The sequence below is a fragment of the Oryzias latipes genome, chromosome 2 (genome assembly GCF_002234675.1).
Source record: "Oryzias latipes chromosome 2, ASM223467v1".
Taxonomy (NCBI): Eukaryota; Metazoa; Chordata; class Actinopteri; order Beloniformes; family Adrianichthyidae; genus Oryzias; species Oryzias latipes.
In genome coordinates this window covers 12,821,837-12,832,361 of record NC_019860.2, presented here as the reverse complement: position 1 = coordinate 12,832,361, position 10,525 = coordinate 12,821,837, and the positions used below count along the sequence as shown (strand labels likewise).

The following is a 10,525-nucleotide window of genomic DNA, read 5'->3' as shown; positions in this document are numbered from 1 at the left end:
CAAAAGGCAAGAAATCAACTCAATAGAAAAGATTTACTTCAAACAAGTAAATGTGATGTTTGACTTTGTCAAATTAAAATGGGCAAAAACAGATAAATTTGTATACATCTTAATTAATTAATTGATACCGTAAATTCCGGACTACAAAGCGCACCCGATTACAAGCCGCACCCACCCATTTTCACGTGTTTAATTACTTTTATACATACACAAGCCGCGTCAGAGTACAAGCCGCGCATTTGTTAGGCGACATTGTGACAGATCACGTCCCGAATCCCAGAGTGAGTGCAATTCATTAGCACACTGTGGGTGGAGTCAGCTTTGCCTCAAGCTCATGTATTAGAATATGTCAACATCTGTCAAACAGCACGCACCTCTATTCTGTTCACAAGTTCCTCAGTGATGGTGTTTTTATTTCATTTTTTTTTTTTTACTTATTGACAATCTAGGTATCATACATAAAATTACAAACAATAACCATATAATCAACATTACATCCCTCAGTTATGATGAGGAAATTTACATCCGCGATTCCCCATTTCCCATGAGTCTTAGGGGCTAAAGGCGGGGCCAACGCCCGGCTCGCCATACTGTTGTGCGTGTTTAAGAATGAGCAAGTATCAGCAGTGCATGGAGGGGTGAACGGGAAAAGCTCTCCTTCCGCTTGTGTCGCGGTAGCGTTATGGGAGTAACAGGGCTGGTTGAAAAAATACACCAGTAAAATAAAGCAGCGGCGACTGAAAAGCGCGCGCCTCAGCGCGATAGCGCCTCAGTGCGGCGCGTGCGTCAGAAGTCAGAAGCCTCTGCGCTCCGCGCTCGCCCCGCGCGCTTCTTGTCTCCCCTTCCTATCTACTCCGACACCTCTGGCCAGAGCGGCTTCAAGGAGGAGCACTTCGTCCCCATTGCGCCGGTGGAAGGAGCAAATCGTGTCTGTGCAAAGCAATCGGACTGAATACTGTACGTTTTGTGTATGAGGGGCGGATGCGTTGTTATGTGTGGGAGCCATCAGACTACCATCGGCCCCGCAGCTCTATAAGAGCAGCAGGAGAAGATTTCTCCAGCTCACATGGAGGCTCTGAGCTTTTCAAAGCAAAATTCCGCTCAGTCCTTAAAAACCGTAAAAACGATCACGTCGATTTGTGTTTCCAGTCGTGTCCCGACAAAATAAAGGCTGATGTTATTCCCACATATTTACGTGGAGCCAGCCGAGTCACTATGACTCAAAGGTAAATTCACTCCTGAGCATGCGCTGTTCTCTCCGTCACGCAGCTGACCGGCTTTTCCAAACCCGTTGGTGATGGTGGATTTTTTTAACGCTGCTTTTAACGATTGCTTTTAACTTGAAAGCTGCATCATACTGTAAAGGCCTGTTCACACCGGGACAAATTTCGCCGGCGATTTTCGCCGACGTTTAACGCCTCGTGACTAAACAAAGGGCACCAATGTGAGTGTGCACACCGACGTGAAAAAACGCCACGCGCCAAAGCGTCAAAAAAAAAAAAACGCCTCGGGTTCGTTTTTTTTTTTCGACGCGTCGCGTCGAAATCTATTCGACCAATGAGAATTGCGCTTTTGCACACGTGTCTGGAGCTTCTGAAGTTACAGTAAAACACAACTTGGGGGCGCTCAAACACAAAACTGCCTTGCTGAGCACACATACCAGCGAAGAAGATAGACGCCAAGTAGCGTCTACACTGCCGCGAAGAAATAATGACGGACATTCTTAAATATCCCCTTACCAAGTACCAGTTGGAGCTACTGATGCTTGAAATATTCATGTTTTCTTTGTATGATTCTGACAAGCGCGTAAATACTTGCTCTCTTCTTCTGAGTGAAAAGCGACTTTAAGAAGCGTAAAGTTGCACAGCGCCACCTTGTGTACAGGAGTATTTCTGTTTACATTAAGCGCCATCTAATGTCAGGGAATGAAATTGCATGTTCGCTCGGCTCATCGTCAGCGAAAATCGCCTGGGTGTGAACACAAAAGACGTGGCGAAAAACGCTGGCGAATAACGCCTGGCCAATATTCGTCCCGGTGTGTATGGGCCTTAATGGCGATCACGTGAACGTTTTGGGTCTAATGGCACCAAAGGATTCTGGGATGCGGCCGGGCATGCGTGTTTCGTTTTGTTGAACCATGACTGAAGTGTCTAAGACCTGAAGTCAAGTCCATGCTGTTTGGCTGCTAAGAGGTGTGTTGAAAAATAAATGCCTTGTGTTTGGTGTTAGAGAATTCAAACCATTCACTGAGTCCGAAAGTACATGCCGGCCGCTAATTTAATCCATAAATTAGCCGCGTCACTGAATAAGCCGCAAGGCTGTAAGTGCAGGAAAACAGTAGCGGCTTATAGTCCGGAAATTACGGTACTTTGTTTATCCCACAATGGGGAAATTCTTCTCTGCATTTGACTCATCTCCTGGGGGAGCGGTGAGCTGCAGCTGAGGCTGTGCTTGGGAGGCAGTAGTGTTAGGGGTTTTGCCCAAGGGCCCCTTACTGTATGATTTTAATTGCTCGCTATTGATATGGTAATTGCCCCCAGTACCATTGTTCATTCCCCTCCCAGAATCGAACCCTGGATTTCAGTGTGGTAGCCTCTCACCTTACCAACCGAGCTACCCACCCACTATCTTAAGGAAGCTATAAAGTACAGTATGTTGAAACTTAAAAATAGAATATATTACTATTTAACCTTGAAGATTAATTATGTCTTATGGTGTATTCAGACTGGACACATTTAATTCACTTAAAGTGAACCAGAGTTCATTTCCCCTAATAATCCGGAACAAATTTTAAGTCTGATTGTACCCAAACGGACTCTGCTTCAGTACCGAGTACCGCTCATTTACCCATTTTTCGAAGTGGTCTCACTTTGTTTCCAATCAGACTGAGCTTTGATTTGCTCAGAAACTCCTCAGTCTGAATATAATCCATCCTCGGAGCGGAACAACTGAACCAAAACGGCCACCGCAACCGGTGGTCACGTGATGTAAACACAATAGGATTGTAGCAACCGATGAGTCGCGGACAAATCTAAAGCAATGATTGTTATTTTATCAAAGAGAAAAAAGGGTCCATTTCTTACTCATTAGAATGTTTATTTTAACACAGCTAAATACATTTCATACATGCTTTTCTTTCTATCATTACACAGCATTTACCCTGGCCCTGCTGTGACATCACACTAGAAGCTACCTTGTAGTGCTTAACAGAACCACTACTATGAAATACAGCAACTCATTGAAATGTGGTCAGGTGAAAGAATTTTAATGTGATATACATTACTTTTTGCACAGTTTTCCCGACAATCTATGTGCCGTAAACACTGAGCATACCTTCATACCTGACGTCTCCTCAGGCACTGCGGTTCCTAGCATTTTCTGAGATAAAGCACACACGTCACGACTCCTTACCAGTAACACCGTGCATCATGCCTCCGCCATACCAAAGTAACAAGTTAAAGGTGTTATTTATGACGTTCAAAACTGGTAATCGAAATATAAAGCTTGAATAACATAACTGTCCCGAAAAGGATTGTACTGTATAGCTCAGCACGTCCATCTTTCTCTTGTTGTATTGCCCCGCACTCATAGTTCCTGGCAAATGACTGAAGAGATCTTTAGTCACGTGGTTTTGTTTACAACCTTTGGTCTATAACAGAATGGTCCTCTTGATGGCAATCTAAAAACAGACACGAAGGGTTTGGGACTTGATCAGGAACAAATGATTTTACCAGTCTTAAATGCATAAAAAATATATTGCAAAACATGGACAAACCTGAGATAGTAAATGTTTGCGGACTTTTTTATGTAAAAGTTTACATAAATGTCTGAAAACGTTCTGAAAGCAAACGGGTGTGATTTTACCCACTTGTCACATTAAACCTTTAGGGCTACCTAAATCGCAAAAGCAGATACGTTTTTTAAAAATGATGGTGTTTGCAGAATATTGTGAATTGTAAGGAGAGAAGGGAATAGGTGGAAGAGAAGCTAGAGAGATACCAGAATTAACGTCAGCTGCAGCAAGATAGACGTGTGTGTGAATGAGAGGGACCCAAGTGGACGAGTGAGGTTACAAGGAGAAGAGAGAGAAGGTAGAGGATTTGAAGTATCTAGGGCCATCAGTCGAGATGAATACACAGTCTGGAAAAGAAGTGAAGAACCAAGTGTTGGCAGGTTGGAATGGATGGAGAAAAGTGTCAGATGTGATGTGTGATAGAAGAGTTTCAGCTCAAATGAAACCAAAGATGTACAAAACTGTGGTGAGACCAGCCATGTTGTTCGGCCCGAGACAGACAGTGGCATTGAAGAAAAGACGGGACGCAGAGCTGGAGGTAGCAGAAATGAAGATGCTGAGGTTCTATCCAGGATTGATAGGATCAGGCATGAGTACATCAGGGGGGACAGCACATGTTAAAGGGTGTTGGAGATAAAGTCAGAGAGGCCAGACTGAGATGGTTTGGACATGTCCAGAGAAAAAAAGAAAGGTAATATATTGGTAAAAGGATACTCAGTCTGAAACTGCAAGTTTGTCAAGACTTGGCAAGAGGTCTGGAAGAAGACCAGAGAGGAGGTTTATCGATGCAATGAACGAAAACACGAAGGTAGATGGTGTTACAGCAGAGAAGACAGGCTTAGATGGAGAAAGCCGATTCGCTGTGGCAATCCCTGAAGAGAAATTTAAAAGATATATATATACATTTTCATAATGCCCAGTGACTTGGCTTGATGTTTTTACTGTGACTTTGTTGCTTTAAACAGTTTTTATTTTTTTATTTTATTTTTTTTATAAAAAGTTTAAAAATTGTGGTGATATTTTTGGAAAACATGCAGAAAAGTGTTTATCTTTTTTGTTCATAATGCAGTGGTTTTCAGAGTTAATGATTATTTTAGAAAATAAGAAACAACTTTCAGGTTAAAAGAAATAAATAAACTAAAGTACCTCAACTCCTTAGTCTCTCTTCAATATGTCATGAACTTGACTGAATTATTTTGCTGACATGAATATGATTTTGATTTTTTTTAATATAACTGACCTGCATGATGAAAAGCTTGGTTCTCCTTTGCTTTTCTTATTTATTATTTTACTCAAACAATGAATTAACAAATACTTTCTTTGGCAATGAGCAGCTTTCATTCCCTATCGTTTCAGTTAGGAATATTCTGAAGCAAAAGGTGCAAGAGATTCTTAGCACTTATTTACACATCAGTAAAGACTCAAATGTGACCCATTTATTGAAAAGAGGGATGTATTGACATTTTGAGGGTAATTTAGATGCACACTGCAAACATGGCTTTGGCAGTAGCTTATTCACACGTCTGTATTTACACATCTGTTCTCGCTCCATATCTTTCTGTTGGTAAATCAATACAAGCGTGCGATTTTGCAACATGTCAAGCTTTTTTCTTGGCTCTGCATCGTTAGGAGGTCTTCCTTTGGTGTTAAGCAGCTTGTGGAAATGATTTTGAACCATGCAAAGCAGCCTTGTAAACACCTTTGAACAGTAAATGTGTAGGAGGGGAAATCCATAGGAGAGTAATGAGTTTAGGCCACTGGCAACAAAGTAAATATTTGCAGAGTTAATAATCCAATCCGTTGTCCAATTCAATTAACGGAAAGAGCATTATTGCAATTCTATTCTTCCAGCTCATGTTTATTGACTGGAACAGTGTGGTTTGAGTTTGAAAGTCTTCATCAGGATGCAGCGGATTGCGCTTTCCTAAGCGATCCATCTCTTTTGAGGGCGCCTGTGACTCGGCGGACATCAATCTCTACAGCATTTAAGGTGAACAACTTTATCTGTCGCCGCTTTGAGGAACATCACCTCTTCTGCTGATCTTGGAAGATTGACACTGTCCAAGATGAAACATTGTCCAGCCACTTGATGAATGGTCCGCTCAGAGGGAAAGATAGAGTGCCTTATGAAGCATTAGTCAGACGGTGGTGGGAGGAGATCCTGATGGAGATGTTGGAGATCTGAAGTGTCTTCTCTGAGGCGGAGCTTGTTGGAGGAGAATAATGAATCGCCCCATTAGCATATTGTCACTAGTTGTCTTGTTTACTCCGAGGTGTTTGCCAAGCAGCTCTCCCCAAGGAGAAACGGGCGCTTCACAGTAACTTCTGGAGTAAACAGCGATATGCTAATGCGCATGCAAATGCACGCACGCGCTTGTTCACAGACAGTAAACACAGAAACTTTGCTTTCAACAACCCGGGACGAGGCGATGGCTCACGGGTTTTTGTCAGTGTTTATTTCAAAGAATGAGAAAGGGAGGGCTCAATGTGGAAGCTTCTTATGTACAATTGCATCAAAGGCTACAAAACAGCTGAGCTTACCTACAGTAAACATCAAAGATGTGCTTCCAGGTGCTAGATGATCCAGTCCTTCAAAAACAGTGATGCTGCAAGAATGGTGTCTTAAACCTGTACATTTGTGTCTTTATCAGTGTTAGGTTTGTAGTCTTTCTTAGAGAGTAATTGCTCCTAGTCTGCTACTATGAAGTACATTGTAACGTCATGTTCTCATGTGGAGAAGCCTGGGACCACAGTGCGGTAATTTTGCATCGAATGAGATGCAGGTGATCAAAGTCAGCAAAGTCTTTTTGATTCTCAAGAATAGCCAGCTCCTTTCCCTCTGCTGCTGCGCCTTTTGAACATCTTAGGATTCCTCCCAAAAAGAAGACAAAAAGATGCTATTCCTGCATTCTTATTGTAGATATTCCCACTGCAAGCCCACCTGGGAAGCTTGCTCCCTAGCTTTTTTGTGCAAACTTTAAAGGAAAGGGACATTTTTTTTTTCTTTTTTTTTGAGTTGAACCCATATTTTGTGAGTATGTCAGAGCACATTATTTGGTTCCTATCCTCAAGATGTTGGATTTAATTGGGATATCATATTACGATGTAGTGTGTTCCCCTGGTAACTATCTACCAAAGTAGCAACATGAGATGTTAAGTTTGCCAAATACTAGCTCATAATAGTAAATAGTGATAGTAAAGACTAGGGCCTAGAAACAAATGAATCAATGACAAAACTTAATCAAGCTAATCAATGTGATAAACGTTCACTTCAAGACAACGAACTGGTCACGGAAAACAAAATCCAGGTTAAAGGTAACAGACAGAAAGAGCAAATTTACTTGGCATTAAAGAAGCAGAGCTAAAGCTAAGCTTTTCGTTGTGAATAACACCGCTGAAAGATTAAAGGGTAGGGGAAAAAAGGCATTTGTTTAAGATGTTTTATGAAAAATCCAAAATATATTTTTTTAGTCAGTGTTTTTTTTTCATTTACTGTACATTCACCCCCCCCCTGTACAACACGTGTTCAAGCAGCCACTTCTAATAAAAAAAGTATTTGTAAGCATGTGTGTCATGCTTCTACGTGCAATAACAGAAGTTTCTTTGACCGTTTTTGTGCTCTACGTACAAAGCGTGTTGCCATCGAACACGCAAACTAAGTTAAACCAGATCGAACTTTGACCAATCAGGGACTCGGATTTGGTAGAGACATGGAGATGATGCCGCCTTTGATTCACAGAAGTGTCACGCATTTGAACATTAATCAATGGAGGAGAAATTAATAATTGCACTTTTTGCCCGTCATATTTCGGAAAAGAGCTGAGAAAGAAAATGTTTTTGCCAATATTTCCGAGATTTGTACTGCTTCGACATTTTGCACCAAGCCTTTTCCAACACTACATAGCAGATATGTGCTAGTAACCCTTGTGCTATCCTATGAGCTCAAGATGACGACCATTGACTTGTTATCCCTACCATGACAAAGGTGGATAACGTGGAGAGGATTTCATGTAATCCATGGAAACCAGTGAAGATCACAAATCATTGAAGAAAAAAGTTCAGCGCACTGTCTAGTGGGTCTAGATGACCTCACTCCCATAGTGAAAGTGCCAAGGATAGCACAAGGGTTAAACAGTAGCAAAAAAAGAAGCCCCTCCATGCTTGTCCAGTGTGAACACCATGGGCTAAACAAGCATTCAAGAACCTGCGTTTCTATATTTTCTTGCAGTGGTGCATTATACACCTGGGCCTTTAGTGGTGCTATGCCTGAATCACTCAACCCCTCATTAACCATTTTATGATGCAGAAACGAGCTTTGCATTGCAAATTGAAAATTCCTGTAAACTGAATAAACAAAACAGTAAACAAATCATGTTATGCAACCACAGCCAACAAAAAAAAAACATTGAAAATAGCCAAATAAATTGGGAATATTATTTATTATGATATTTTTCATTTCACTCATCAAAAAATCTGATTTGAAGACAAAATCCATCCTCCTTTATTTCCTCAAAAACAGTTTGATCACCCTGTCATGTAGATTATCTCGCTTCAGTTCGGTCAAGAAGTCCTTTTCTATTGCCACCAAGGCCAATACTGAGATCCTAGTCGTTCTAGTTTTGTTTTTGGGTAGGTCTTACTTCACTTTACAGCTGAAAATGTCAGCTCGACAGAGGCAGTGGACACGGGGGATGGTCAGTGGCGAACACACACGGCTGCTTCATGATCTCACTCAGATTTTTCTGATGAAGGAAGTCAAGGAGTGTGTGTCTTCCTGAAACTTCTGTCCAATCAGAAGGTCTGAATACTGTGATGTTGCCTAAGCCTGCTAGAAGGCCCTGCTCACACCAACTCACAATCTGATTGGTTAAAAGGAGTGCGTGACTGACATTGATTTCGCATCACAAGAACTTCAGAACTCATGGTGAAGGCTCTTACCCTGCCTGGCAACAATATAATAATATATAATATAATATAATTAACACATGATTCAGATATATTTTTGGCCTTCAGAGAAGGGCTCGAAGGGCCTGACGGCCTACCATTGTATTCTTGTTAGTCATCATACACCAGCTGTGGTAGAGCGAGCTGTGGGCTCTGTAGCTTTTAGCTTGACAACACGTGACACTCCGTACCAGATAGCCCACTTCTTGTGAAAAACTTGTGGCATTATGGTTTCCACTTTTATTTTTGCCGAGCGAGCCACCAGAAAACTATAAACAGACAAGCGCAGGACTTTCCGACATAGGAAATCAAGACTGGCATTCTAAAAAACTATACAAATCTTTATTAATACAAAAAGGTTAATAAAATTCCTATGCTAAAAGAGACACACAGACATCTTAAAAGGCCAAGTTAAACCACAAATAATGGATGGACCACATCAAAGCCTTCACACAATCCCTTTGGCCCTAGTGCACATTCCTAAAGTCCTGATGCTGTTGGTCACATCGTGGGAGACTCCAGATTTAGATGGGATCTGGCAAGTCAGGGAGACAATTGAGGAGACATGATGGGGTGGCTCCAAAGTCCAAATGTGCCGTATCCACACTGTGCAAGCAGCATCCAAAATACTGGTGCACGAGACAGCAAAACCTAAACATCGGCAAAACAGCAGCACCTACAAAATAGATGTAGATAACAAAAAAAAATATATTAAAGTATTGACACTAAAACACACATACATGCTCCTGCAACTTAGTAGGATGACAGACAAGAGTCGCGAGCAGCACAAACAAACAGATCCGGCTCATAATTCTGGCCAAATTATGCAGCCATCCAGCGTCTGATGCTGCTATCGGGGCGCTCATTACCATTAAGGAGTAGCGTTGGATGCTACCCTCAGCAATAAAACCCTGTGCTGAGCAGCATTGGCGGGTGGACTCAACTTACAGCCAGCCACAGGGATGGGCAGCCGGAGGCTGTGTGCAACCGGTCCAACCTGGGAGCAGCAGGCTGACACTGAACTCTCTCACTGACAGAGGGAAACCATTTTTATAAACCCTCTGCAGGTGAACAGCTGGTACGCACAGGTGGAATCATTCTACTAAGTGGCAGTCCACCTGCCACAAACTATTTTAATGTTACTAGATTAAAGTACTAATATTTGTTTTAATGTTTATTTATTTCATAAGTGTCCATGGTATAGGTGCATAAAATAAATGGATTTGGCTGAAGGCCGTTCATTTCTGATGTTGAACACCTTATTAGATATTATTTCTTACATGTCTCACAAAATGTTGTCATGGTAATGATGTGGACATGGCATATAAATACATCTTTATGAAACGTTTGTGCTGGCGTATTTTAAGCATCCGACATTACAAATATTTGTTGCTTTGGATTAGTGACATGAATATGGGCTGCAGTTTTAAAAAGCTGGTACTCAACACTACCTATTGTACAGTATATTATTGAAATATTTTTTCCTTCCTTTTCAATAATTAAACTTAAATGGAGCAAATACAAGTAATTTTATAGCCATGCATAGATTTCTAAATACCACCTCAGCTACCACAAACATCAATTTATGTGCTGAACCAAGAGGGGTTCAACTATTGTTTTTCTTTTGAGAAAATATTAAATTTCCTAAAAAATTCTCTCACAAAATTGAAAAACTAGCATTTCTTGTCTTGTAGACTATAAAGCAGAAATAAGTTTGGCATTGCCTGAAGAGCAGGGCTCCTACATTCAATTAGAGGACTTCTTGGATGATAAGACCATCCAGAGCAG

The 10,525-nt window shown here is 41.4% G+C and overlaps 1 long non-coding RNA gene across 1 annotated transcript; it reads right to left on the bottom strand.

The window, feature by feature from the left end:
- Nucleotides 1-9,057: 9,057 nt before the first annotated feature.
- Nucleotides 9,058-9,840, bottom strand: LOC110016754. The gene is made up of 2 exons (XR_002292089.2): nt 9,686-9,840; nt 9,058-9,413 (listed from the first exon to the last, which is right to left on the bottom strand). It is a non-coding gene; the product is annotated as an uncharacterized LOC110016754 (long non-coding RNA).
- Nucleotides 9,841-10,525: the final 685 nt, after the last annotated feature.